We start from the raw sequence: 27,377 nt of genomic DNA, 5'->3' as shown, positions 1-27,377 counted from the left end.
TGACTGGTGCATCACCACCTGTTACAACCAACTGGCACACAAATCTCCTCCTCCCCTGTGTTTGGAAGCCTTTGGACAGGATGTAGCCGACCGATGGGGATATGACGCAAACAATGAAATGGAAATACCTACAGTATAGCTATTATTTGCTGTCACAGAATTGGATTGTATAAAAAAAGTTAGAAATTCTGGCCTTTTATGTGAAAGTCGGATGTGCCACAGTCTCGTCATCAGCAGTGTGTGAGTGTGTGTGCAGTAAGACTCTGTCCACTAAATGTTTTACACGTGTTTCAGCTGTTTTTTTTAATTTTTAGATCATCAGATGGGTTTTGATCTCAATGTAGGGCAAATTTCAATATTTAGAGAAAGAAAAGGAAAAATAAAATGCAAATTTTGCAGATTTCTATCTACTGCTGTCCTGCCAACATGAGGAGATAGTTGATCAAGATAAACAGCTTTCATGTATTAATTTTGGAATGTAGCATCGTCATTGTTGGATAGATCTGATGTTTCATTCTGCAACTAATTCAATAGTGTTTGGATCACATGTGTCATGTACATCATGATTAATTCACTAAATCTGTTTCCAGTGTGCTGTTCCCTTTTGCATTTTGCATTTTGTGTGATTTCTGACACACCCACTCTGTGTTCTTTTTTTTTTTTTACTGTTGCCATAAGCTGCTGTTAAACAGCTTTACATAATATCTGTTTTACAACAGTGTTTGATGAGTTGTGTGATGCTGCAGGCGCAAGGCCACTCAAGGCAATGGGTGTGTTTTTATTTGGTCTCAGATAGATTTATTTAAGTGATAGTTTGAGTCACTTGACGTGAGGTTGTTATAGTCAGTAACCTGCAGTCTGCTGTGGATGTGCTCCCAGCTTGGTGAAGCACCCGCAGGTGCCTGCACAGCTGAGAAATGAGCTGCTGTGGATTTGACCATCTGCAAAAATGTGTCTTAGACCTTTAAGAAATACAAGTGCATTTCTTAAAAGCATAATAACGGAACATCATGAGACAGAGTTGTTTTCGCGTTTCCCGTTAGGGATAGTTTTTCGGCAAGCAGTCTCTGCATTTGCCTCGAAAACAGCTGTGTCTCGTAACGTTCCGTTATTTTCTCATAGCGTGGGGAATGTGCAGGTCACAACTTGTCCACGTGAGCGCTTTGGAGTTGTTGGATTGTGTATTTGATGAGTTTGATGAGGGAAAATCTCTGTGGCGTAGCTCTGAGTAGCTTGCGGCTCTGCTCCGCTGTTCAAAAATAGCTTGCACCGACAAAGGTAACAAACCTAATCTTTAAGGACTTTCAATGTCAGCACACATGTTTTAACTCTGGTTGATCAATCTCTCATTGAATCCATACTCACCTTCAACATCTCTATCTATCTATCTATCTATCTATCTATCTATCTATCTATCTATCTATCTATCTATCTATCTATCTATCTATCTATCTATCTATCTATCTATCTATCTATCTATCTATCTATCTATCTATCTATCTTCACATTCATCATAAACCTTCATAGGAATGGGGTTGAAACAGCAGGCCTTCAAGATATGTTGAAATGCCATTGACAAATGGTGCATGTTGAGGACACTTTGTCTGCCTCCAATGTAGATGGGCCCCTCCATCTGTCCTGTTGACAGGGATTTACGTCTGTCAAACACATAACCATCACACTTCGATCAACAGGCTTCGCACCATGTTCACAGTGTTCACACATGGATATCAGCTGTGTGAGCCAGGAGGTTTCACACAGCTCTGTGGTTATCCCCTCAACTTAGTCAGTGGTAAAATATGAATGTCAGTCTCCTTCTTGTGTCTGCAGAAGGAGACCCGTTGAGAAAACATTGGAGATTTCCTCTGGAGTATTACCTTCAATGTGTTTACCATCTGGTAGTGTTACCATAATGTCTTTGGAGAAAAACACCTTTTTACTGTAAATGTTTTCTTCTTGCTTTGATTGCTTTGTGTTTGCAGTTTTGTTTCATTTTCCTGTTTTATTTTTTTCGTGGCCCAATTCAAGGCTCTTATGAAACCCTCTCCGATCTCTAATATGAATATAATATCAGAATATATTGACTGAATTTATGTAGATTGGCCTCATTTTTTGTTTATTGAGTTTCTTTGAGATCTTGTGTCTTGGGAATCAACGCTGTGTAATTGTGAGGTCTGGTCCGATCGTCTTGTGTGTGCGTTCAGAGGACTGTGTTTGAAACCGTCCTCATGTCTGTGGTCTCTCATTTTTTTAAAATCAAATAAGAAAAGAAAATCATATCAAGCCTACATCGCTGCAGTCATGCATGTTGTTGTCAGTCCGTCTATCCTGAAACCCCTAGTCAGTGTGTTTTGTCAGTTTTTCCTCTTTGCATTGTGTTTTGTTGTGGTTCCTACAAGTTTTTTTTGTCATCATCTGTTGTCTGCCTTTGGGTTTATCTATCCTTCAAATGTGACAGTTGTTTGACAGAGTTTCAGCCCATGATGTCTTTACAATACGCCCTCTTAGTAACACTGTGTCCTCAGGGCAGATGCAAGTTGCAAATCAGAAACTGACATGACAGACTGATGTGACCCGAGGCTAAAGCTGCTTAGCTAGAGAATGAGAAAAGGTATGATAAAACAAGACTTAACATTTGTGTTGCTTTCCATAGCTTCAAGTAAACAGCTGTTAATGCTAATGTTAACTGTAGCGATAGCAAAATGTTCAGATTTTGCCTGTTTAAGTGGAGTAATCAAATGTCTTCAGTCACATCGTCATGTCACTGTAGCCCTCTGTGACAAAAGCCATTGTTGTGGTTGATTTCTCCCACTCAAGTTGAAAAACACATTTTCACAGTTGGTTTTTTGTTTGAACTTTTTCTTCACTCTTTTACTGTATAAACAGAGATGTTTTGGCTCTGTTCGTGATCAGTCATTTGACTGTGAAGAAGCACATGATCGATGACCTTCACTTTAAAAAATCCCCTCTGCTATCCTCAATTTATCAAATTGCATTATAACCTTCCTCAGGACCTGTGGTATTTCACTGACAAATGTGCTTTCCCCATTTCTAGTTTAGGGTACAAGAGTGTCATAAGTCATAGGTCAGTGTCATAGGAAGGCACGCTGGGCGTAACACTGTATTTGTTCATGTGTGTCCCGTTACTGAGGTCATACATGACATCATACCTGTCCAGAGAAAACAGCAGAATGTGCTGTGCAGCAGTTCACATTTGGTTTGTAATGTTTCTTTGCTGGAACTTTTCACATCTAAAGTCATCTAAGTAGCTGCATACAAGATTTATTGGCAACATTGATTGCTCTGACAAGGACTTGCACTGTACTTTCAGAAAATGATGAGAAGTTGCAGTGAGTCATGAAAAAGGGATTGTTATGTGTTCTTGTATTGTAGAAGGGAGGGTATTGAACTGGTTTTGCAAGGACACAAAATTGCCTTTTTATTGTTCGCACTAAAAATTAAACTGATACCTCATAATAGTTATGTCATCAAATAGCTTTTGTGTGCACCATAGATGTGTAGTAAACCTAAGATTTCAATATTACAATGCTTAAAGCAGATATCAGTGGCACGGCCGTTTCGGCTAATGCTGTGTTCAAGGCAGGCTTTTGAAACCGTAAGTTACAGCTTCAAGTCACAACTACGACTTGGTAGCGTTCCAGGTAACCCGTAGCTCGTGTTTTTACCGTCCTGTTGTCTGTGAAAGTTCCCTATAACGGCCACTCGTAACTTCCGACCCGTGAACTCGTACCAGATCGAACTGGTATGACTTCACAGGAAGGAAAAACACACAGTACGAGTTTCCTTGAACGCACCATGAGTTAGCAGCCCCCGCCCTTGTCAGGCATCAATTGGTCCTCGTGCTACTCACCACATTCACGCGCATCCCTTGGCTGCACACACAGCCCTTCATGCCGTTCTCTCCCCTCATTGGATAACACTTGTATCCCACAAGGAAAATTTTCTCCTCGGGTTACAGCAGAGCAGAGTGACGGAGAGACTCGTGTTTAGGCTGAAATACTTCATGTAAGTGATTGCTGACGGAAAATAGGACTATTTAGGACTTATATTAACAAAAACATTCCACTGATATCTGCTTTAAGATTCTAATAAGTGTTGTATGACTTTTAGGAATGGTGAATTACGTAAATAGCGCCTGGGAGTGGATTCATGAATCTGGGTGTGTGTAAATGGCTGTATATTGTGTGTGTGTAAGTGTGTGTGTGTGTGTGTGTGTGTGTGTGTGTGTGTGTGTGTGTGTGTGTGTGTGTGTGAAAGGCGGTACACTGGAGATTAAAGGTCACTGTCTTTATCTGCGTAACCCAGCTCATCTAGGCACAGCATGCTCCCTCCTCCCAACATCCTCTCTCCCCTGTGACCTTCCCACACTGACCAACTTCTCAGCACACGCATCTCTTTCATGTGTATGTGTACGCTATAAAACATATGGCAATGATCAATTATATTGCCACTCATACCACATTAAACACACACAGTATTTGTTTTCATTGCCACTATGTAAACTCATGAACGGAGATGAGACGTAAGGAGTCTCCTGTCACGTTCTTGGCCTGTGAACCTTTTCAATTGACACATGGACAACACCGTCTGTCTTTTTTTTTTTTTTGGAAAAATCAATCGAGATGCAGACACTGAGAAATTTCATTTTATTTTTTACATCTAGAATGTCTTGAATTTTGCTACGAGTATGTGCAGCAGGCAAATGAGAATGTGTCTTTTGTGAAAGCGAGGTTGGCATAGAAAACACAGATGTATTTCCTCCCAGAAGAGTTCCCAGGCCTTGCCATTTCTTGCTCTTTACTACTCCTGCATGCATACTGATAAGCATCCATGTGCGTAAGAGCAAAAGAGTAAAAACCACTGGGACTGAACTGCAGTCAGTCTGTTGCTTAAAGAAAACAAGGTCTGAGGAGCAGAGAGACTCTGCTGGGAGCAACCGACCAGATCAAGGACTTTTGTTTCCATGCAGAACTTGTTCCATATGTTTGACGACAGAGAGGCCATCTGTAGTCTGCATGAGGAGCTTCAGTGCAAAAGAAAGAGTGGAAAAGTGGAAAGAAAGGGAGAGAAAAACGCATAAGGAATAGAAACAGAAAAGTATGAGGCAGTGGAGCAATGAAATGACAACGTGAGAAATGACATGAAGGTACAGTATTAAGAAAGTAATGACAATGTGGTAATTGATAACTTTCTGCATTCTTTCAATAAAAAATATATTTTTCTATTACTTGCAGACTATAAATCAAGATGATAGCTTAACAGAGACAAACTAAACCTCCCTTTTTTCCAGTAATTTTTGGGTCAGTTGCTTAACCTTAGTGGTAAAACCATTGATTTATCTAAAGAGAAATTACAGATTAACATTTATTTCCCTTGTTAGATCCGCTGCTTAAATGGATACTTCTACTCAAAATGCACTAACAAGATTTAATGAGTTATTAAAAAGAATTATGGCTGTTACGCTAATATTGTTTTCTTACTCCACTCATTTACAGTGTGGATATTTTATGTTGCGGTTGTTCTCAGTTGAACCATCTCTTGCATTCCACCCTGCGTGCTGAAGCATAACACATTTATTTTTGCAGGCGAACCATGATGTGAGCTTTACAGCCTGATGGATTTGAAGCTGCATGCCAAAGAGGCATTAATAAATAACATCTGACTGTCAGATACAACTCTTTTAAATATAAAGAACTGCACAGAAGAGGCTGCAGCAGAACATAAAAATTTGTTTCACAAAATTACATTTTTTTCTTTCATACCCTTTGGACTTTTGTGTTTTTTTGTTTTCCAACTCAGAATCACAGGATTTTTTGTAAAGTATCCAAAATAACTCATTGCATAAGTGTTCACTCTTCTTAAATTGTTATTCAGCAGAGGCAACTTTGGCAGCGTTCACTGACTTGAGGCTGTGGGTGAGTCTTGTTAGAGACTGATCTGAGGACAGTCACAGACACATTACTACAGACTGTCAGTAGTCTGTTAGTTGTTGTTGTATTTTGGATGTTTGGGGGGGAATCAAAATAAAAGTGACCACAAACAGGGCAGACATTTTGACCACACTTGGTGTTTCTCAGTGCAAGTTTATCAAATTTGAACCCCACATGCTTCTTGGTAACTCAATATACAGACTGATGAGTGCTGTGGTGTTCTTTTTAACTAATCTCCACAGCAGTAGTTACTCAGAACTCACACCATATAAATCAAGGCAAGCCAAGCCAAGCCAATTTTATTTTTATATCCCATATTTACAAAGAATTTGTCTCAAAGTGCTTTACATGGCATCATTACAACATCCTCTGTCCTTTAGACCCTCACATCAGCCCAGGAAAAACTCCCATGTATACCATTTTAAAAACTCCTAGGAAAACCCTTTGAACATGAAAAGAGAAACCTTAGGGTGAGTAACAGAGGAGGGATCCCTGTAGCCTCGTAAACCAGCCTCTCGCAGAAATGCATTTCATTTCATTCCGAGGGAGAGTCTGGCCTCATTGCCGCTGTAAGCGTTTGGCCTGAAACCCTCAGAAGGCCGAGCCAATCAGCGTCGCCGCTGTGATTGTCACAGCACGTTGGCCAATCAGGGACCGACTGGTGCAACGCCCCGTCACTACACCAACTTGCTGATTGGCTGAATAGGGTTGTCTGTCAACGCTACTACCAAAGATATTAAAGGTCCCATATTATGCTGTTTTTCAACCATTTCACATGGTTCTAAGTTGTCCAACCATATAGTATTCCTAGTGTATTGTCCCCAAATCAGTGGCGGCTGGTGGTCAAATTAGTTGGGTGGGCTAATAAATAAATTATACCCATTAAATGGTTAACACAGCTAAAAGTTAGGGTTATCCCATCTCACAAAAGTATAGCAACTAACTAGGCCTACACACTGCATTAAGTAGAAGGGTCTAGTCTAAAACAAAAACAAAAAAAAACTTCACCTGGTTATCTCACACATACACACACAGTCTCTCTCTCTCTCGCACGCACACACACACGTACGCACGCACGCACACACACACACGTACGCACGCACGCACACACACCCGATGATATTGCTCAATTAAAAAAAAAAGAAGAAAAAGAAGACGATATACGGCTCATATCGACGGCCTTTCTGGTCTGTTATCGCCATGTCATTTAAGTCTGGTGCTCCCAGTGAGTTTAGAAACTAGATTCTCCACATCGTTCATGTTAGCAAAGACAGTTTAGAGCAGCAAAGTAATGCTACCTGTGATGCTAGCGCCTAGCGCCGCTGTTTCTGTCTTCTCCCTCCCACAACAACACAACTTTTCCTCCGGTTCCTGTCATTGGTCTGAAAACAGCGGTGTTGGGCTAAATGAAATTAGCCCCAATGATAAGTAAACCACGGGGGCGGGACATGGCGCCTGTCAATCATTGACCCTGCGTCAGCCCGCTGCTGATTGGTCAGAACCGCTCGGCCTGTGGGCTGAATGAAATTAGCCCAAACAGTCGGTCAATGGCGAGGGCGGGACATGGCACCTGTCAATCATCCACAGTGGGAAAATGAATGAGAGCAGACCTGGAGCAGACTCGGTGAGCTGGGGCTGATTAAAATTAGCCCATTTAGAGATATCCTGTGTTTTTCTTTAAACTATTTAATATTGTTGCCAGTTCCGATTTTACTAAGACTTAGAACAATCTTTTGTATGTTATTTAGAGAATATAATATAGACTGTATATAATATTTTTTCCTCATCTTTTGTTGTGTAATGCAGGGAGGGCTTAGCCCCACTAGCCCATTGATACCAGCCGTCACTGCCCCAAATCAATCTGCAGCTCTACATCTCAGTAATCTAAAAGTGGCTCTCCAGAGCTCTCCTACGAATGAGCCATTTCTGTGTCTGCACCTTGAAATGCAAATAAGATGTGTAAACCACGTCCACTCCACACCTGTCACTGGGAGAGGGTATGGTTTTCACTACAGGTACATGTGCCAGTGTTGACACTGGGACAGGGGTCGGGCATTGATTTCCAAAAAAAAAAAAAAAATTCTGAGACTGGCCTCTTGTCTGAAAAAATGTAAATGTTTTTACTGTGGCAGAAGGAGAAACATGGAGAGACTCCTACTACCATCAGAAAGTTCTGTGTGAAACTGTCAAATAAAAAAACAAGTGAAACTGAGGAGCGCAGCACAAACTGTGCACTGTTGTACTATGGACTGATGAGAATATTGACGTGGTTTTGCGCCGGGAGAGGAGACTTCCTCGTTCAGATGTCTCTCATTCTGTGATGAGGACCGCTGCGCTGATGAGAAGCGGTATCATTCCAATATTCTCTGATCCGCGATTTCATTTTTAATGACAGGCGGCTGTTTTTCAGTCAATCATTCAGAAGGATACAGGTGGTACAGAACGCTCCTCCCGTAGGCCTACCGCTTCATGTCAAATGACGGACGGGGGGAGAGAGAGAGAGCGTGTGTGTGTGGATTGGAGGGGGGGGTCGCTGTTCCGGAAAAGTGTCAGCGGGCGGAGCTCAGGGTTTTCCAGACTGGCCCAGGGGGAGTATAAGGAAGTACCGGGAGGTGGAGTCACTTGAGTTCAACGCATCCTGACGTCAAGTCTGCCAGCACTTCCAATTCGCCCGTTTGGAGACACTCAAAAAAGTGTAGAAATCAATGAAGGGAGTGAACAGACTTTTTTCACCTCCAGGCGTCATAGAAAGGCCACGGGAACACATAGGACCACTACAAAACCTGTAGAAAGTGGATTTTTCATAATATGGGCCCTTTAAACCGTCTTTGCTACTACTCCCGCCCAGCTCCCGCCCACCCCAAACGCTTACAGGGGGGACGAGGCCAGACTCTCCCGAGAAATTAAATGAAATGCATTGGTTTACGAGGCTAGGATCCCTGACCCAGGATGGGCAAACATGCAATAGATGTTGTATACAGAGAAGAAAACAATTTATAACATGGAATACGGGAAAGCAAGAGCTGACGATGGCAGCTTCTGGTGGGCAGGAAAGACAGGGAGGGAGAGCAGGCCAGCTAGTGGAGAGCAGAGACTGGTTCTTGAGAAGTCACATTTTTTGGAGCCTAGTGTTGTGAGTAGTCACTTTCATGTCATTGCCATGAACAGACCATTGTGAATTCACCAGCTTCCATGTTTGGAGTAAAATGCAAATGAGGAAAGAACTTGATAGATGAACCTTTATGACTCATCCTCCAAGCATCATGAAGTCTGAAAACAACACAACCAGAGAGAGAGAATTAGTGTGTAGTATAACTTCATATGAAACGCGTGGAGAATGCTCATTTGCCTTTATCTCCCATGTTAAGGTTCCTGGTATGGTGCATGTGAAACAGAGGGTCTGGGTGGGTGCACTAACTGACGTGCAAACCTGACTGCCAAGTAATCATTTTTCTTTTGGCAAAACGGTTTGCATTGCCGCCCACCGTGCGAGAGATCAGGGTTCGAACCCTACCTGGGACAGTCCGTACCAAAACACAACGCAGAGGGCCAGATTAACATCAGCTACACATGCTGTTGCAGTGTTGTAGCCACAGAACAGGCTACAACACTGGCTGGGGAGAAAAACATTGATTTTATTCTGTGATATAGATTAACATTGGCTGTGTTAGAGTCGTCCACTAATCAGAAACTCTGTGGTTTGATCCCAGCTCCTCCAGTCCACGTGACACTACAGAACATCAAATGACTTCTAATTGCAGATCCATTATCAATGTGTCTACATGTGGCCGAGGTGTTGTCTGAGTGTGTGTAAATGGATGACTGTATTTTGTAATTATAAAGAAATGTGCAAGTTCAATCCATTTAATAGCTCTATTATGCAGTCACTCTGTTTGTGAGCAATCTTTTATTGTCGTGTTAATCAGATATTTCATCTTTAGCATAAATTCCCAGAATATCAGCAAATGGAAAGAAAAACAGAACAATAAGTTCTACACATTATTATCACGTTGGCTATGTGTGATCGTTGTGTGGCGTCACGATAACGTGCAACCAATCAATTTCATTCCCTCTCTTCAAGTCCGGTCATACATCACATGTTGAGAATGACTGTTGTTTCACAGTGATGTGAAAGAAGGTGTTATGCCTTCTGTTGCCTTTCTTTGATGATTGAACAAATCAGGGTTGTCTTTATGGAAAACCAAAAAAAGGGTGTGGTTCTGTCAGCCCAATAACACATGGACATCTAATTTTTACAATGTTTCCAGTTTTTCTTGAGAAAAAACAGAGACGGAGAATAAAAATGGAAATTAAATGCCTTGACGTCATGACTGAGTACTGTAAGTTCCATGCATGTGCTGGCACTGAAATTATTACATTTTCCTAGAAACAAATGTATCTTTCACAGATTCTCACAGATCCTATTCTATTCTTGTTTCCTTTAATTGTATCTACATTTAACGTCACATTGATAAATTGCCTCCAAAGAGACAACAGTGTTACTGTAGAGTGACCTTTGTGGCTTAAGAGCTGTGACAGTTGCTATAATTATAGTCATAGGCTTCAGATGAATCTTTTTTAGTAAATGACATTTAAGTAGGCGACTTATCCATTATACAGGGGGGCAATAATTATGAAATATTCTGATATTAAACAGTCACTAGGTGCTACAGTTCAACATGAAGTCCCAGGGGGCTTCAAGTCAACTCATGTGATCCGGACATGGTAATGACAATCCTCCAATCTACTGTCATCTCTCTGCATGTGATCAGATCATTCCAGCAGTTAATTTATGAATCTCTTTCATAGAAGTAGTCCCACTAATCCAGGGATAGGGACATGTCCTCATCTCATGATCTTGTTGTTGCAGGATTTTCTAATGCCAGAGAGCTGAACAACATGAAGGGGATGGAGAGTAGAATGAGCGGGAAAGACAATGGGTTTTTATTGGTGATTGGCCATTTTCTATCACTGACGGATATAAAAAAAATTATATTTAATTTATTCTGATGTCATATTGTAAAGAATTGTAAAATCTTCAAGATTCACCACACCCCTCTTCTTCATGCTGACTTACAAATACCTGGGCACTGTTTTAGACAATAAACTGGACTCTGATCATCATGTCGAGGTGGCCTAAGCCCGTATTTTTATCACAGACAGTAGTTTTATGCGAAAACAGCATGTCAAGATATTCTTGACCTGACTAAACTACTCTCATGCTGGTTCTGGTCATATACTGCACCAACAATGCATTTCAATAAGACAGTGTATTAAGCACAACCCCAAAACATCAAGCATTAGATATTGCTGAAAAATGTACTGCCGTCTTTATTGCTGTTCTAGAAATATCTTCATATGATGTGTATTTCACTGATTTCTGGTAAAAGAAAGTTACGTCAAGCAACAGACCCATAAACGCACAACGTACACATTACAAATGTATTTTTTATCTTTACTCAACCACAAAATGATACACCTGCCACACAGGAAGTCATAGAAACATTCAGTAATGCATAAGATTAGATCATCCCTCACACAAGATGGAAACAGCCAGTTTAAAATAACATCACATCACTTGAGGAAATTGTCTCCGTAAGCAGAGGAGTGAGATGAGTGATGCACAACCAAATGATGCTGCAGTTTCCTCATATCATCCATCTACTCGACTGAAGCTCGTGTTGATTTGGTTTTGTTTTTAAACAGGGCTTAATGACAGTTCAGACCGAGACGTGACGCAACACAATTGCACTTCACGGAGACATCATTTACAGACATTCACACATCATCCACTGGCTGTGGAGACGGACATTGATTTTATTAGGCAGGGAACAACGAGGGACCTGTCTGTGTGGCTGAATGTTCGATAAGTACTGATGAAGTCAAATGGAAAGTCACATGCTTGATGTTTTTGCATTTTGGATTAAATCAAACTTCAGGAAAAGTACATTTGATTTAACTTTGTTCTTCAGAGGATTCAGCGTTGATCAGAACCAAAACACAGACACTTACGTCTCACGCATTATTTTGCACATAAATCATAATGATCTTTTTTGTCTGCTCGCTCTCTCAAAAACAGCTTCCCCTTGTCCTCAGGCTGGCCTCAGCTGCACCCAACAGCCAAGATAATTTTATTTGTTAAAAAACATGGTTTCTTTCTTTAAAACTTGGCTGTATTTATGTTTGGTTACTGACTAACCCTTTTGTTTAACAGGTACAGGCATGTAATGTACAATACAACATAAAACTCATTTATTGTATCTCTACCTCATATTCTTTCTGTTGCATCCAGTCGGTGGACCTCGAATCTCCACCTCCACCTTTCTACCTACAGTACTGCACGGTCTCTGGCTCAGAATGACATCACCACCAGCACAAGTTGTCAGTGCTTGCATCACTTTTTGTACTATGGGAGGAAGTGGAGATGAGTCATCCATCACACCAACAGCATGTCTTGGCAAACTCAGGGTAAACAGAATATCCACAGGCAAGTCGTTTATTGTTACTTGGCCTGCAAATGTGACACAGGTCCAGGTACACAGGTGAGGGTTTACAGTGTGACACAGGTAGGCTAGCTATCAAAAACATTAGCAAATGGAACAGAACAATGCTTACCATACTAACTCTATATAACTCATGTTACGCACCTACAGTGGAGAGACACAGTAGCTTCTGCATTCTTTCAACTTCTGGAGGTGTCTCAGGGCCGGCCCTAGGATTTTGGTGGCCCTAAACAAGATTTTGCTTGTGGCCCCCAAAACACTCCAAGCGCAAAAACACCATATCACACACACTGCTTGAATGAACAGACACACACACGTTTATGTGTTGAATTAATTGAATTGAACCCTGTTTGGGGCCTTTCTTATCAGATACTGTAAGTCTAGGGCTGAATTTGCTTTATTTGAAAATGTGTATGCATATGTGTCTATACATTTTTTTTATTATTATTTCTTTATAGTATGTTTGATGCCATTTAATGCCTTTGTTGATAGCAGCAGTGCATATTGACAGGAAATGTGGGTAAAGAGTGGGTAAATGACATGCAGTAAATGATCAACAAGGCTGGGAGTCAATCAGCTGTGGCCATGGAGTACGTGCAGTCAGCCCTTACCTACCACAGCTTCTTTCCCTTTCTGACTGTGTAGCCTCCGCCACGGCAAAGCCTCACTCACATCACCACAGCTCACTGGCTGATCACCTTGTCCTCTTTGATTGTTCCTCGGCCATCTCTCCTTCTTGAGGATGCATTTATGCCTCCAGTCACAGTCTTGTCTGCACTCACTATAATGCCACTGTTCTCTTGTTTGCAGACCCAATCAATTCCACTCAAAACTCATCTGGCACAGAGAGACTTATCCTCTTTCTTCCCCCTACAATCCATTTACAAATACTATCTCTCATTCCCACTGCCCCCTCCCTACTCTTATGTTCATTCACCTGTCCACTCCACTTTATTCATCTCCTGTCTAGAGAGTCAAGGCTGTTTAGGAACACTGGATGTTTTTTTTCAGCACACACAGAGTGGACAGCTCGCTAAATCTGACCAAAAAAGAGTGCACTAGATTAGAATCACAAACCTCCAATTTGGTGTAATTCATTTTCATCACACATGACATGACGTATTTCACACTTTTCTTATTTTAGATTGTTCACACTGAACAATTACAAGTAGAGCTACTAGCACACCAATATGCATTAGGATGTAAAGGTATATCAGGGTGATCAGTATTTCCCGGAACACTACCCTCTAACTGTAGCATAATAGTCCATACATGTGTTGTGGATGTCGGACAGATCAGATTTTCCGCTGCCCAATGACGACACACAGCGTCAGCCTGTGCCTAAAAACAACAAAACACCAGGGGAATGACTGGAACGCCATGTAAGGATTACCATATTGACTCTGAGGAGTGACAACTTGGCATCAATGCGGGGCATCGCAGTGTGAGCCTTCCTCTGTGGAGCTGCCTCAATCTGTTGAGGCAAAGACGTCAATGTGTGAAGTTTCCTGGCACAGACAGAGTCGAGACTGCTCATCACTCCCTCTCCTACACACACACTCACAATACACACAGAAAAAAAAACACACAGACATGCAAATCAGACGTATACAAAAGAAAATGAAGTGGGTGAGGATGGGGGAGAAGAAAAGTCTAATACTCACCACTTTTTCAATAGAGGGTCGTGGACCACCACAGCAACAGACAAGAACACAACAAAACTTACAGAGTGGAGCAACACAAACCCTCTGAGTCAACACTTACGACAAGCTGCTATTTCAGCTTCAGTGCACCGCTCCTGAGGTTTAAAATTCACAGGACATCCCTGAGAAGATTCCACCACCTTCGCACCAGCTTGAAAGACATGCCTTCATGTTTTCACACCACACATGACTCATTTCCCTGGAAATGTAAGAAGAGATAAATTTGTAAGCTTTTTTAATTATCGCACTTCTTTACTTCCTTATCTAATTTTGGAACTTCTATCTCACATCAGAGCTGAGTGATGCACAAACACACGCATTGTTCACTCATCACAGAGGGATATATGCAGTGTCCCAACGTGGAGCTTCCTCACTTTTTCCATTCTCTCCTCAGGCCACCAATACAGGCACACAGAGACATAAATGTGCACTGTGCTGTTTGCGTCATCTTCTATTTCCACGTCTCCTGCACCTGTACACTCTGAGCCTCCTTCGCCGCTAAGCTTGTTGCATTATTTATCATCTTGTATTCTATAGCACGCTCCCCTGTCTAGAACATTACTCCTGGAAAATGACCACACGATGGAAACAAATCGAACCCAGCGATATGAAAAATTCACAACAGCCTGTTGAGTCACAGAGCGAAGAGCTTATGAGCCAAATACCACCACTCGATGGCTGAATAACCAAGTCATATATCGAGGAAAATGTATTTTTAGCGACACTGATTCAGTGTTTGAACGTAATCTGGGCCTAAATATGGGGACCACTAAGTGGTTCAAACAAATCACAATGCATGCATTAACATGGCAGGCTCTATACGTCGTACGCCAAACTAAGAAGGCCGATGAGAAAATGGATGATGTGTTTACCAGTCAGTGTGGTTGATTTTAATAATGTCTTCGACATTTATGACGAGTTCATTATATCAGAGTCATTCTGTGACGTGAGTGAAATTATTGAAAAACATAATCAATAAAAAGATCAGCTGTTAGTCTGCATCTTACATCATTTACCACATAGAGGCTGGCAGTAAAATCTGTAGCTTATTCATACCAAGTGTCTACAGCAAGAGTGATGTTGCCATTATGTCACATATAAGGTGATTATTATATAAAATAGGGGTATACATCCACTAAATGAAGAAATACATAACTTGTATGAAATACCCATTGTAAAATGTGTATACCTTTATATCTTGTGTTTTTATTTCACTATGCTTATATAGGTTTTTCATACAGTATAAATGTGTTATAATAGTAAAGATGTATTTATCTTAATTGGATCTCTTAATCTAACTTGGGTACCTACTTTTTATCAGTAGGGGCCCAATGTATATCAACATCAGGCTTTGGAATGGTTATTACATATGTCCACAATATGAGTATACGAACAGACATATTTGCATGGACTAGGGCATTTATATAAATACATCAAATGAATTTCTAATCAGTTCCATGTTGGTTGTTACGTATACGTTTTCAATATCTATACATATACTACACTTGCAAATAAGTAATAATAATAATATTAAGTAATTTTAATATTTGACAATAGATAGGCTACCCTTACTCCAATTTCAAATCAAGACTGTTTCAGTAAATGTGCACTGAGTTACACCATTTATGAGAACCCAACTGCATTCAACAGTAGAATGTAGTTATTACAGTAAGACAGTTGTAGCTATAGCTGTTCTCACCGCTGTCATCATCATCATCATCATCATCAGCAGCAGCAGCAGCAGCGAAAGCCACTTATTTCCAGTAAAAAAAACAAAAAAAAAAAACAGATTTTCAGCACAATAGAAACTCACCCATCCCTGTTTCATCATGCCATTTGAAGCCTGCAGTATGTTTTTTTCATGTCAGCTGCGTAGTTGCTATTTATAGAAGCTAGTGAGAGAAAAAGATTGGCTGTGGTGAGTGATCTGTGACTTTTCTGTAACTGTAATCTTTTTATTTTTCATCCTTTGTGTCCTTTAGTGTATCCTTCTCTTCTCCTCTAAACTGATCCTGTCAGCTATCATTATTATGAGTAGACTAGACGCACTTAAAAATGATTCAATAATGACTTTCCGTTTGAATCAAACAATCATAAATATCGCTATGATTATCACCGTCACTAATATTGACATCATGATGGGACTTCAGTGGGGCAGGGTTTTAACAGATATAGAAACAAAGACACAAGACTTGCAATGAAGCAGTGTTCTTCTCAGAACCTGCTGTGACTCCAAATGAGATCACCCAAAAAGCAAAAACGTAAGGGCAAAGCAATAAAAACTATATTAATAACATTAATAATACTTCCTATTATGTATCAAAACTTAATAAAGACCAAGTTGGGATGCAATGGACACAAGTGTGTTTATGACGTGAGCAGCCTAATGTGAAAATTTTCCAGCTCAGTCTTGTGCAGCATGGACATGAGCATGAAGCAGCAGCATTAAGAGATGTTCCCTCTGCAGCCATCAGCACGTTAACAGCAATATGTGTTCTTCTGTGAAGACGGATGGCAGAGTAATGTGCTGGTCAGGTCCACGGCTGTGGAAATTTACCTGCTTTTCCCTTCTTCCACTTCCTCAAACACACACAGCACACGGAGGCGGATATAAACAAACACACACGAGCCACGTTGTCCCTCGGATACAGAAAGAACACATAGGAAATGAATCGTAATCAACAACACACTGTACGCACATCTTATCATCCTGATCCGCCATGCAGGCTGTCTTTCTTTTATCTTTTCTTTTCTTTTTTACTTTTAATTGACATTGTGCGTCAGACAAAATTACAGCTGAACTGTTTAACTTCTTCTGTTAAATCATAATGTTCAACTCAATCACTGGCTCACATACCAATCTCCTTCCCCGCGCGCTTCATTTTATCTCCTTTCTGTTGAAAACATTAGGTCCTACTTGGAAATGAATTACATTTCCAGGGACCTTCAGCGGAGAAGAAGTCACACATAGTGATTATGCGAATGAGAATGTGGCAGCCTGTTCCTTTTTTTTAAGAAAAAAAGGAGGGAACATTGAAATTAGAAAATCCTTGGGATGAAGCATCGGATCTAAATATGAATTTAATTAACAGACTGTTCAACTCAAATATTTAATGTCAGAAAATTATAAAAGAAAAAGTACAATCTTTTATAAGCTTGACTTGGGTTAATCATTTCTTAACAATAGCTTTTCACAGAAATGCTACAAACTGTGTCTACCCAACGAAGCAGCACAGGGAGAGAGAAGTATAGCAACACTGTTATTTAATCTGTGGTACAACAGTCTTCTTAAATGAGAACTCCACCTGACTTTGTTCATTCGACTCTCAGATGATTCACTTTGACCTATCTCATCTGTGTCTATCCAACAATTCTAAGAGTTCTTAAGCCTAACCAATGCTCATACTGACAGTCAGATCAGATGTGTTGTTTTCACACTGAGACATTGAATAATCAGTCAAGCAACACAACATGACATACATTCTGGTGTGGGTGCAGAAACTGGGACCATTTGTTGTTGATGGAGGTCTCCCTCTGCTGCACAGAGATGCAAAAACACAGCTCTAGAAAGAAAAGATTTTGGGAAATTGTATCATTTGTCATCATTGAAATGAAGGCTGATATATATATATAAGTGACAATGTGTAGGGCTTAGGTTCCACAGACCCTTTGAGAATTATCTTGTGCACTTCATCTTAGCTCCACTGAGCATAACAGCATTATTATAGCATTATAAACACAATGTTGTTATACTAATACATCTAGAACTTAAGACAATAGATGGAGCCCCACTAATCGCGACAATATTGCCGAAAGCTGCTTCGCACACAATGGGATTACAGTGGGTTGTGCCGTCAGGTATCCCAGCATGCTTTGCACATCCCAGCATGCTTTGCTCAGGATGGTCAATTGACCTCTGGTCAAGAGGGCCAATCAAGTTGCAGCACTGGTTAATAAAGAGCGAAAGACGCCATGAGGAGAAGCTAACCAAAGTCTTGTTTGAGCTACAAAGTTGCTGGAGGAGGAACTGCATTTTATCCACAATCCACTACTTTCCCTTCATTCATTTTTCTCAATATTATCCTATTATCCAGAAAAAGGTTTTGTAATGTTGAATTTAGTACAAATAAAACACCCTTGTAGGGAGCTGGTTGAGAAGGGGCCAGAACACTCCCAACACGCCCACAGGTGACCTGCTGCACAGGGCGGAAGTGACTTTTTGTGGTATTGTCGCATATATTAGGGCTTCACCTAAAGACTGCTGTGCTGGCTGTATTTACAATATTGAATATTTATTTGCCATTTTGTTGTGTTGTCTGAATGTATAATGGGGATTATGATACTCCACATAGTGGAGTGTAAGCAATATGTATACCATCATACATTGTGCTCATGCTGAAAAGAGAAAAAACGGTGCAGAGCAAATGACTCAGTAAGGAGGAGTGTCCAAAAGTGGGTTTTCATTTATCCAATGCATCCATCCATCCATCCATCCATTGTCCGCCACATTATCCGGAGTCGGGTCGCGGGGGCAGCAGTCGGAGCAGGGATCCCCAGACTTCCCTCTCCCCGGACACTTCCTCCAGCTCTTCCGGGGGGACCCCAGGGCGTTCCCAGGCCAGCCGAGTGACGTAGTCACTCCAGCGTGTCCTGGGTCTTCCTTGGGGCCTCCTCCCGGTGGGACATGCCCAGAACACCTCACGAGGGAGGCGTCCAGGGGGCATCCTGTACAGGTGCCCGAGCCACCTCAGCTGGCTCCTCTCGATGTGGAGGAGCAGCGGCTCTACTACGAGCTCCTCCCGGGTGACAGAGCTCCTCACCTTATCGCTAAGGGAGCGCCCCGCCACCCTGCGGAGGAAACTCATTTCGGCCGCTTGTATCCGGGATCCAGTTCTTTCGGTCATGACCCAGAGTTCATGACCATAGGTGAGGGTGGGAACGTAGATCGACCGGTAAATCGAGAGCTTTGCCTTTCGGCTCAGCTCCTTCTTCACCACGACGGACCGATACAATGACCGCATTACTGCGGCCGCCGCACCGATCCGCCTGTCAATCTTGCGCTCCATTCTCCCCTCACTTGTGAACAAGACCCCAAGATACTTAAACTCCTCCACCTGAGGCAGGAACTCTCCCCCAACCTGGAGGGTGCAAGCCACCTTTTTCCGGTCGAGAACCATGGCCTCGGACTTAGAGGTGCTGATTCTCATCCCAGCTGCTTCACACTCGGCTGCAAACCGCCCCAGTGCATGCTGAAGGTCCTGGCTCGAGGGAGCCAACAAGACCACATCATCTGCAAAAAGCAGAGATGAAATCAAGTGGCTCCCGAACCGTACCCCCTCCGGCCCTTGGCTGCACCTAGAAATTCTGTCCATAAAAATAATGAACAGAACCGGTGACAAAGGGCAGCCCTGCCGGAGTCCAACACGCACCGGGAACAGGTCTGACTTACTGCAATGCGAACCAAGCTCCTGCTCCGGTCATACAGGGACCGTACAGCCCTCAGCAGAGGGCCTCCGACCCCATACTCTTGGAGCACCTCCCACAGGATGCCACGTGGGACACGGTCGAAAGCCTTCTCCAAGTCCACAAAACACATGTGGAATGGTTGGGCAAACTCCCATGTGCCCTCGAGCACCCTGCGGAGGGTGTAGAGCTGGTCCAGCGATTTATCCAATGAGTTCACTATAAAGTCTTCTAGAAATTCCTGGATGGTTAGAAGAGAGGAGAGAATGAGTGAGTGATTTCTGACAAAAGCAATATCTTTCGTATTTCTCTTACAGCACACAGCTGTCATCTAGGAGAAAACTGCTGCTGTGCCTCTCTGGCTATAGATGCAGTTTGTCGAAAAAGTCTCTAGATTTGATGCTGAGGTGCTTTTTTGAAAAAAAGAGTGTCAGCCAGGCTGTGAATGCCCCTTACTGTAATAGAAAATGTATGTATGTAGAACAATGGGGGAAACTGGTTGACGAATGATGGCCTTCATGATTCTGTCACATGGTTTGGATGATTATTAATGTTTTATCAGTTTGGTTCTGTAGAGAGTACTGTATAAAATGACAGAGAGCTTACTGCACTCTATTTGTTTCCGTAAAGTAAAAGCTTCATTGAGATGCAGCCAGCAACTACACTGTCTACACTACATCTGTCCTCAGTGGAATGTGATGTTATTGGTCAGTATGGAGATTGAAGCCATGACCTTGGCCTTATCAGCACCATGCTCTGACCAGCTGTGCTAACCAGCCTGGTTGGTTCACCAAGGAACACTTTGCTGTACTTAAACACAGCTTTCCTGTAAGATAAAAGGTAAAGATGTTTTTCTGAACAATTATTATTGGGGAAGTAAGAGTAATCAAGGCCCCAAATGTTATCTGATTTCTGGGACCTAGTGTGACTCTTTCAACTTCTAGTGACACTGTAAAGGATGGGATGTGATTCCCAACCACGAAAGGACTTGAACACTCAATCTTCCAATCTGAAGTCAGACGCCTTGTCCATTAGGCCAGATGGTCTCACCTTTTGACGGACCCATGATCTGAATGGTTATTAATGTTTAATTTAGTTGGTTCTAAAGAACCAAGGCCCAAAATCCCAGCTGATTACTGTGGCTAACTGAGGACGGTTGATTCTTGTGTGAATCCTTCAAATTTCAGAGACACTGTAGCTAAAGCACAGGATACAACATTCAACCATGAAGGGACTCGAACCCTCAATCTTCTGATCCGAAGTCAGACGCCTTGTCCATTAGGCCACATGGTCATATGAACATTAATTGGTAGCTTTTGATACCACCAGGTTTTATCAGTTTGGTTCTGTAGAGCGAGAAAAATGAGAGAGAGAATGCACCTACCATTTACACAGGGACTTGAGCTCATATATACGTATGTGATCCACCCTCCAGTTCCAGATCAGAGTACTGGCCAGTACAGGGATTGAACCCATTAGCATCACGCTCTGACCAGCTGAGCTAACAAGCCATATTATTGTACATTTTGTAATTAAGCCACACACAGAGTAAACCACAGGCAATCTACTAATTTTGTGTGATCCCCCCAACCCTCTGTAGACGGGAAATCAGTAAACTCAGAGAGTCTTCTTAATATGCAAAGAAATTATGGCCTTCTGAGATCCAATTATTTCTGTGTTATTTATGTTATTTCCTGATTATTAGCACCACACTCTAACCAGTCTCACTTTTGGAGTAAACCACAGTCAATCCATCTTCTTTCCTTACTGCTTCTTCAAACACTAAACACTTTGCTGGACTGAAATACAGCTTTCCTAATGAGCAAAAGGTAAAGGTGTTTTACAGCAGAAATCTTTGAACTTTTCACACAGGCTCCAAACACCACATGATCACTGTAAACCTTGGTGTGGTTGACTGAGGAAGGATGAGTGGTTCCTTCAAATAGCAGAGATACTGCAGAGGACAGAATGAGATATCCAACCATGAAGGGACTCGAACCCTCAATCTTCTGATCCGAAGTCAGACGCCTTGTCCATTAGGCCACATGGTCACAATTCTTTGATTTTAAGCTTTTGATGGACCCACAGTTTGGATTATTATTCATGTTTATGGGCTTGGTTCTGTGCAGCGTGCAAAATGACTGAGACATTGCACAGCATTGGAGAGGTAGCTGCAGTTTGCTGTACATTGGTTTCTGTAGAGAAAAAGCATCACTGGAAATAGTTGAGATGAGAACACCCAACAACTACATATGGACTTGATCTCACATACATGTAATGCCTTTCAGTGCAAGATGAGAGTGACTAACACGCTAACCAGCTGAGCTAACCAGACTTGAGCACTTATTGCTGTACAACAAGCCAGAGACAATATAAAACTAAAGATAAGAAGATAAAATACATTAGCATAGGGAAAATGGAAACATAAACAACTCTCTCCAAACTAAATCAAAACTATAGTACGTTGCACAGGAGACAGAGGGGCAACATAATCAGATCCCATAAAATGAGCTTATCTGTGTTACTGAGTGTGGGTGTGTGTTTTTTCAGTAATTACTTGCAGTGTTTGACTTCCACCCATAACACCAGCTCAGCAAAACACTGTGTTCTGTTCTTTTAACCACAAACAGGGACAGATATATGACTGATGACGGACACACACATGACAATAAGCTGCACCAACGCACTGGTTTCATGCTGCCGGTAGACAATTCATTCAGTTTGACGCTAGCATAAACATGCTATCTACTGGCTTAGATACTGCATACCAGCATCTGTGACATTTCACACACGCAAACACAAAGGGGAATCATATACACAAGCACAAGGTCATATACACAGAACACATAGAGCAGTCGGGCACATACAGTACAGCTTCTCTTCAGTGTTGTCAGAAGCAGTAGTAGGCCCTAGTTACATAAGGTTATGTCAGGTGATCTGTGTTCAAGATCCTACATGCTTTTTTTTTGTTGATGTTGCCTTTATTTTCTGTGAGGAAAGTTGATGTGGAACTTTTTTGATAATATTAAAATATTAAAAATAGAATTTGAAAGCAGCTAACGGGGAACTGTTTTGCTAACCCTCATTCCAGGCCATGTGCATTTGTTTTCAATAAAGCCGTCGAGAAAGCAATCCATGGAGTGGTACATAATGGATCATATACAATGTTACGACGTGTATATTTGTGTAGTTTTATCTGTTATAAATAAGAGATTACAGGTTACAGGGCGTGTTTGCGTCGCAGTGCCACATAGATGAAAAGCTGGGACACCGGGTGAGAGGTTCTGATCTTGCAAGGTTGATTTTCGGCTAAGAGATTCTACATGGAAGGCAGAGAGCCTACATTCTCCTCGTAAGTTACAAGTCATTAATTTCACCATCAATTAAGATAAAAATGTCGCATAGTTAAGGTCAAAATTGCATAGTTCCTCTTTAACACACAGAACCCAAATTAATGCACTATTTCTCAGGTTTACCTTGAATACACTTAATGTTTATTTCCAGCAGTGGGTTCCTGTCATCTTGTTAATATAAGTACAACCATCCACTGGCTGGGCAGGTCTCCAGCTTAATTGTTACAGGGGTGATAAACAACTTCACACATTCACATTCACAGGAAATTTCACCAATCAACCTAATGCCCATGTTTCACTGGTACCAAAAAATATCAACACATCACACCCGTTCTTAAATCTATGCACTGTTTACCCGTTAGATCAAGAATCGATTTCAAGATACTGCTCCTGGTTTATAAAGCACTACATGGCCTTGCACCTCAGTACATCACAGATAGGCTCATCACTTACACCCCAGCAAGAACACTTGAGTCAACAGGCAGTGGCAGCTTACTCATCCCTCACACCAGATCCAAAGAAGGGGAGGCAGCTTTTAGTGTACAGTATATGCCCCACAGAAATGGAACACCTTGCCTGATACAGTTAGACATGCCACATCAATAGCCATTTTTAAAAACAGATAAAAAAACTATATTTTTTCAACAGCGCTCTGTTGAACTGTGTGCATGTGTGGTTGTGTGTGCATGTGTGAGTTTCAGTATGTATGTGGTGAAGATGGCATACATACTTGCACTCTCCTATTGATTTCTAATTGATTTTTATGATTGTTTTTACTGTAACTAATGGCTATACCTGTTGTGAAGCATATTGAGCCTACCTTGTACATGAAATGTGCTTTATAAATAAAGTTAAATTGAATTGAATTGAATGTGTTTGTGCTATGGGGGAAAGCTGGAAAACCCAGAGACCCTTATATTAAGAACATGCAAACTCCACCTAAAAAGGCCCCTGGGTTCAAACCCAAAACCTTCTTGCTGTGCTAACCACAGTCTAACATTCACTCTCTTACTTCTGTTTTTTTATTTCTATCAATGCCTGAGGGGATATGTGGCTATCTTTAGCTGCTAAATGCATCAGCACATGCCTCTGTCTGTTATTTGGTGCAGGACAGACAACATACTTCTTTTTATTAGCTTTTTTCCACAAACACTGCAGCACAGCAGAGCACAGATCGCGGGGGCAGCAGTCTGAGCAGGGACACCCAGACTTCCCTCTCCACGGACACTTCCTCTCTTCCGGGAGGATCCCAAGGCAACCCCAAGGCGTTCCCAGTCCAGCCAAGTGACATAGTCACTCCAGCGTGTCCTGGGTCTTCCTCGGGGTGCCCGGAATACCGATACAGATCAGTCTGAATGGTCAATACTAAATCCTTTTACATTCTCACATTGGTTTCCCATTGTAACATTGTTGTTGTACAAAAGTCACCTTTTGACCTTCCCTAAATAAATAAAGGTGAAATAAAGAGGCAATTATGTCACCATTAAAATATAACCCAGAGGTTACTGACAAATCCAACATACTTATCAGTGTGGTTTTTATGAGTAATCTAAATAAACAGACGTGTAAATTATGAAAAGGGAACTTTGATCCTCTAATAAACACACACACACACCTGGCAGGCAGTAAAACCAGACTTTCATTGTTATTATGATGTGCAAATGATCCAGTCTGGAACAGATATTTCAACACACAAGCTTGTGTGTCTCACTCTCTACTGTAAAGCAATTAGGCAAACAGGAGGAGAACAATCCAAACAGACAGGGAGGATAACAGAGTGTGTGAGATGGGGGGAGGTGGTCGAGGACTTGTGACACCTGGAACAGAAACAAGTCAGCAAACAAGAAAAAGCTCCACCTGACCTGTTCTCTCAATATTATGAGCTTTATGTACTTCCTTTTTTTGTCTTAGTCATGGGCTTGTGCCATTTTCCTTCATGGAGAGTACATGTCCTAAACACATTGGTTTACGTCCCACTGCACAGACCCATGGAAGATTCCATGGAATACGCCTGTCTGTGACTGATTATTAACCATCACTATTAGCAGCACGTGGTTTAGCGTAACACTGACCATAAGGGCTGACCCTATAAGTCCCCTCCTGTCCCAGTAAGGACATCTTGTACATTATATCTCAAGAGTACAAACAACACAAGCTGTACTCTACAAGGCATTTCCTTTTGAGCGCACTCCCAGAAGCCCTCTCTGTAACAGTAACTCCAACTAAATTTTACTGCCCTGTTGGGATTTCCTCAATACTCTGACGCATTTACCCAGTAAGGACAAACCAATGGACACTGCAGTCGACACAAGGCTGTACTCTCTATTCCAAGGCTCGATACAGACTTACGATCAGGACTGCCTCTGATAAGAAACATCATTTGTTTGCATTCATGTGTACTTGATGAACTGATACACATTTAAACCTCAAGGATGTAGCTTCACCCTCCCCCTACCCAAAGCCTTGTTTAAAGCTGCACCTATTCATGAAATCTATCACCCAAACAATATTTTGGGTTGCTGACTGGCCAAAATGCAAGTAATAACAAAACAACTTTTTACTTAACAATACTTTTTTTTTTGGATTATATTTACTACTCATATTATATTAATACAGTTAATCATTTATCAGACTGGTTTTGATATATAGCTTTTTAGGAGGCATCTCAACCCTCACACGTTTTAAACTGAATACTTATAATTGAACTAAAGAAATTGTAAAAAGTGTCTTCATTCAAAAAATATCTTTCATTCTAAAAAATAAAAAGCAATCAAACTTTATTAAAAATAGTGCTTTGTTTCTGTAACAAGTGAAGTGCCAAAGGGGACGTTTCAGAATAACCAAACAACACAGCATTAACTCAAGGCAGAGGCACTGACTCAAGGGATGCAAGCTCAAGATTTCACAATGTTGTAGGGAGAAAGGAAGAATCTCCTGACCGCAGAGTGTGACCGTGTCTCCACCGGTTGGGTCAAGAGGAGAGAAACAGGAAAGAGAGAATAAAGCTGTGTATCTATTGTATTTATGCTGTCACACTGGTTGTTATAATGATAAAAACCAATTGTGGTACTTATTGGTGCGGATGGTATAACAGTCGCATCAGCTGATACAAAGAATGATAGGAACCCTCTCGTGACCAACATGTTTGCAGCCTAATCTGCTAAAAACAGTATAGGACCACAAGTAGAGATGACTCCATTGTCTGAGGTCATGAGAAAATGACTGGTAACTTTAACCTGTGCTGTTTCTTAAATTAAATTAAGAAACTATTAAATTAATTAAATTATCCCAACTGTTTTCAACAACCTATTAAAGTGTCTTAAAAAAAGGGGTTTGATAGGTCTACAGCTCAAAGATGAAAGACACTGGATTGCTAAGTGGTAGGCCTGTAAATAAAGATACATATTTATCAGAACTACTCAGGGAGTATTGATTAAAGTTTAAACATCCAGTTTAAGAACAGAAGAAATCTGACAATGAATCATTCGGTGTGACGCACTGTTTTGCCTTCATGTAAAATGACACATTCAAAAATAAAATGGCTGTCACTGTCTGATCGAGGAAGCAGAGCGCAAGACACCAAACACAAATCATTATTCTACACCGAGGCCGGTGTTATGGGTGGAAATGAATCACTGTGGGGGTCTCTGGGTGATGACAAACACAAACAAATTTCCGATTAACAAACACATGGCCACACACGCACACACACAAACTCAATTGTTTTATTTTAGCTTTATATGCAACGGTTAAAAACTCCACCAACACTCTTTGCTGACACTGTGCCTACACTTACAGAAGCCCACATCATCTGAGCCACGTGTCCCACCTCTATATCTGATTCTTCCGTCTCCTACTTAACACATGATTCAGCTTGAATGAGATCCATTAGCTTAAGTGTTTATTTGGAGCCAGTTCTTGTTGAAACAGGGTGAGGGCAGGGTTCACTCTGGACAGGTCACCAGTCTATCACAGGGCCACACTCAACATTCACACCTACGAGCGACTGACCTAATGTTCATGTGTTTGGACTGTGGGAGGAGGCCGGAGTACCTGGAGAGAATCCACACAGGCACAGGGAGGACATGCACACACTGTGCTACCCACTGTAACACTGTGCCACCACAGAATGCAATGTACAAGGGAAAGCTGGAAGGAATGAAACATCATTTCAGTTGGTAGTGATAAATGTAGCTACATGTACAGAAATAATTTAGCTTTCTTGTTAAATACTGTCTAAATTCTTATGAACATAGTCAAAAACAAAATACACTCAAAGCAGGTTACAACACTACGGAAGAGGATTAGGGCCACTGTGGAAAAAAATAGTGAGTTCTGAGTTTAAAGTCAGAATTCTGAGAAAAAAATTCAGAATTCTGAGTTTAAACTCAGAACTCATTATTT

The 27,377-nt window shown here is 41.5% G+C and overlaps 2 non-coding genes across 2 annotated transcripts; both read right to left on the bottom strand.

Annotated features, from left to right (window-relative positions):
• Positions 1 to 20,840: 20,840 nt before the first annotated feature.
• On the bottom strand, positions 20,841 to 20,913 carry trnar-ucg (transfer RNA arginine (anticodon UCG)). Its single transcript has one exon. It is a non-coding gene; the product is annotated as a tRNA-Arg (tRNA).
• A 685-nt stretch (positions 20,914 to 21,598) lies between these two features.
• trnar-ucg (transfer RNA arginine (anticodon UCG)) lies at positions 21,599 to 21,671 on the bottom strand. Its single transcript has one exon. It is a non-coding gene; the product is annotated as a tRNA-Arg (tRNA).
• Positions 21,672 to 27,377: the final 5,706 nt, after the last annotated feature.

This window comes from Trachurus japonicus, chromosome 19 (assembly GCF_045865225.1).
Source record: "Trachurus japonicus isolate A0001 chromosome 19, Traja_1.0".
Lineage (NCBI taxonomy): Eukaryota > Metazoa > Chordata > Actinopteri > Carangiformes > Carangidae > Trachurus > Trachurus japonicus.
Note: the sequence above shows the minus strand (reverse complement) of the source record. Positions and strands in the feature narration are given on the sequence as shown.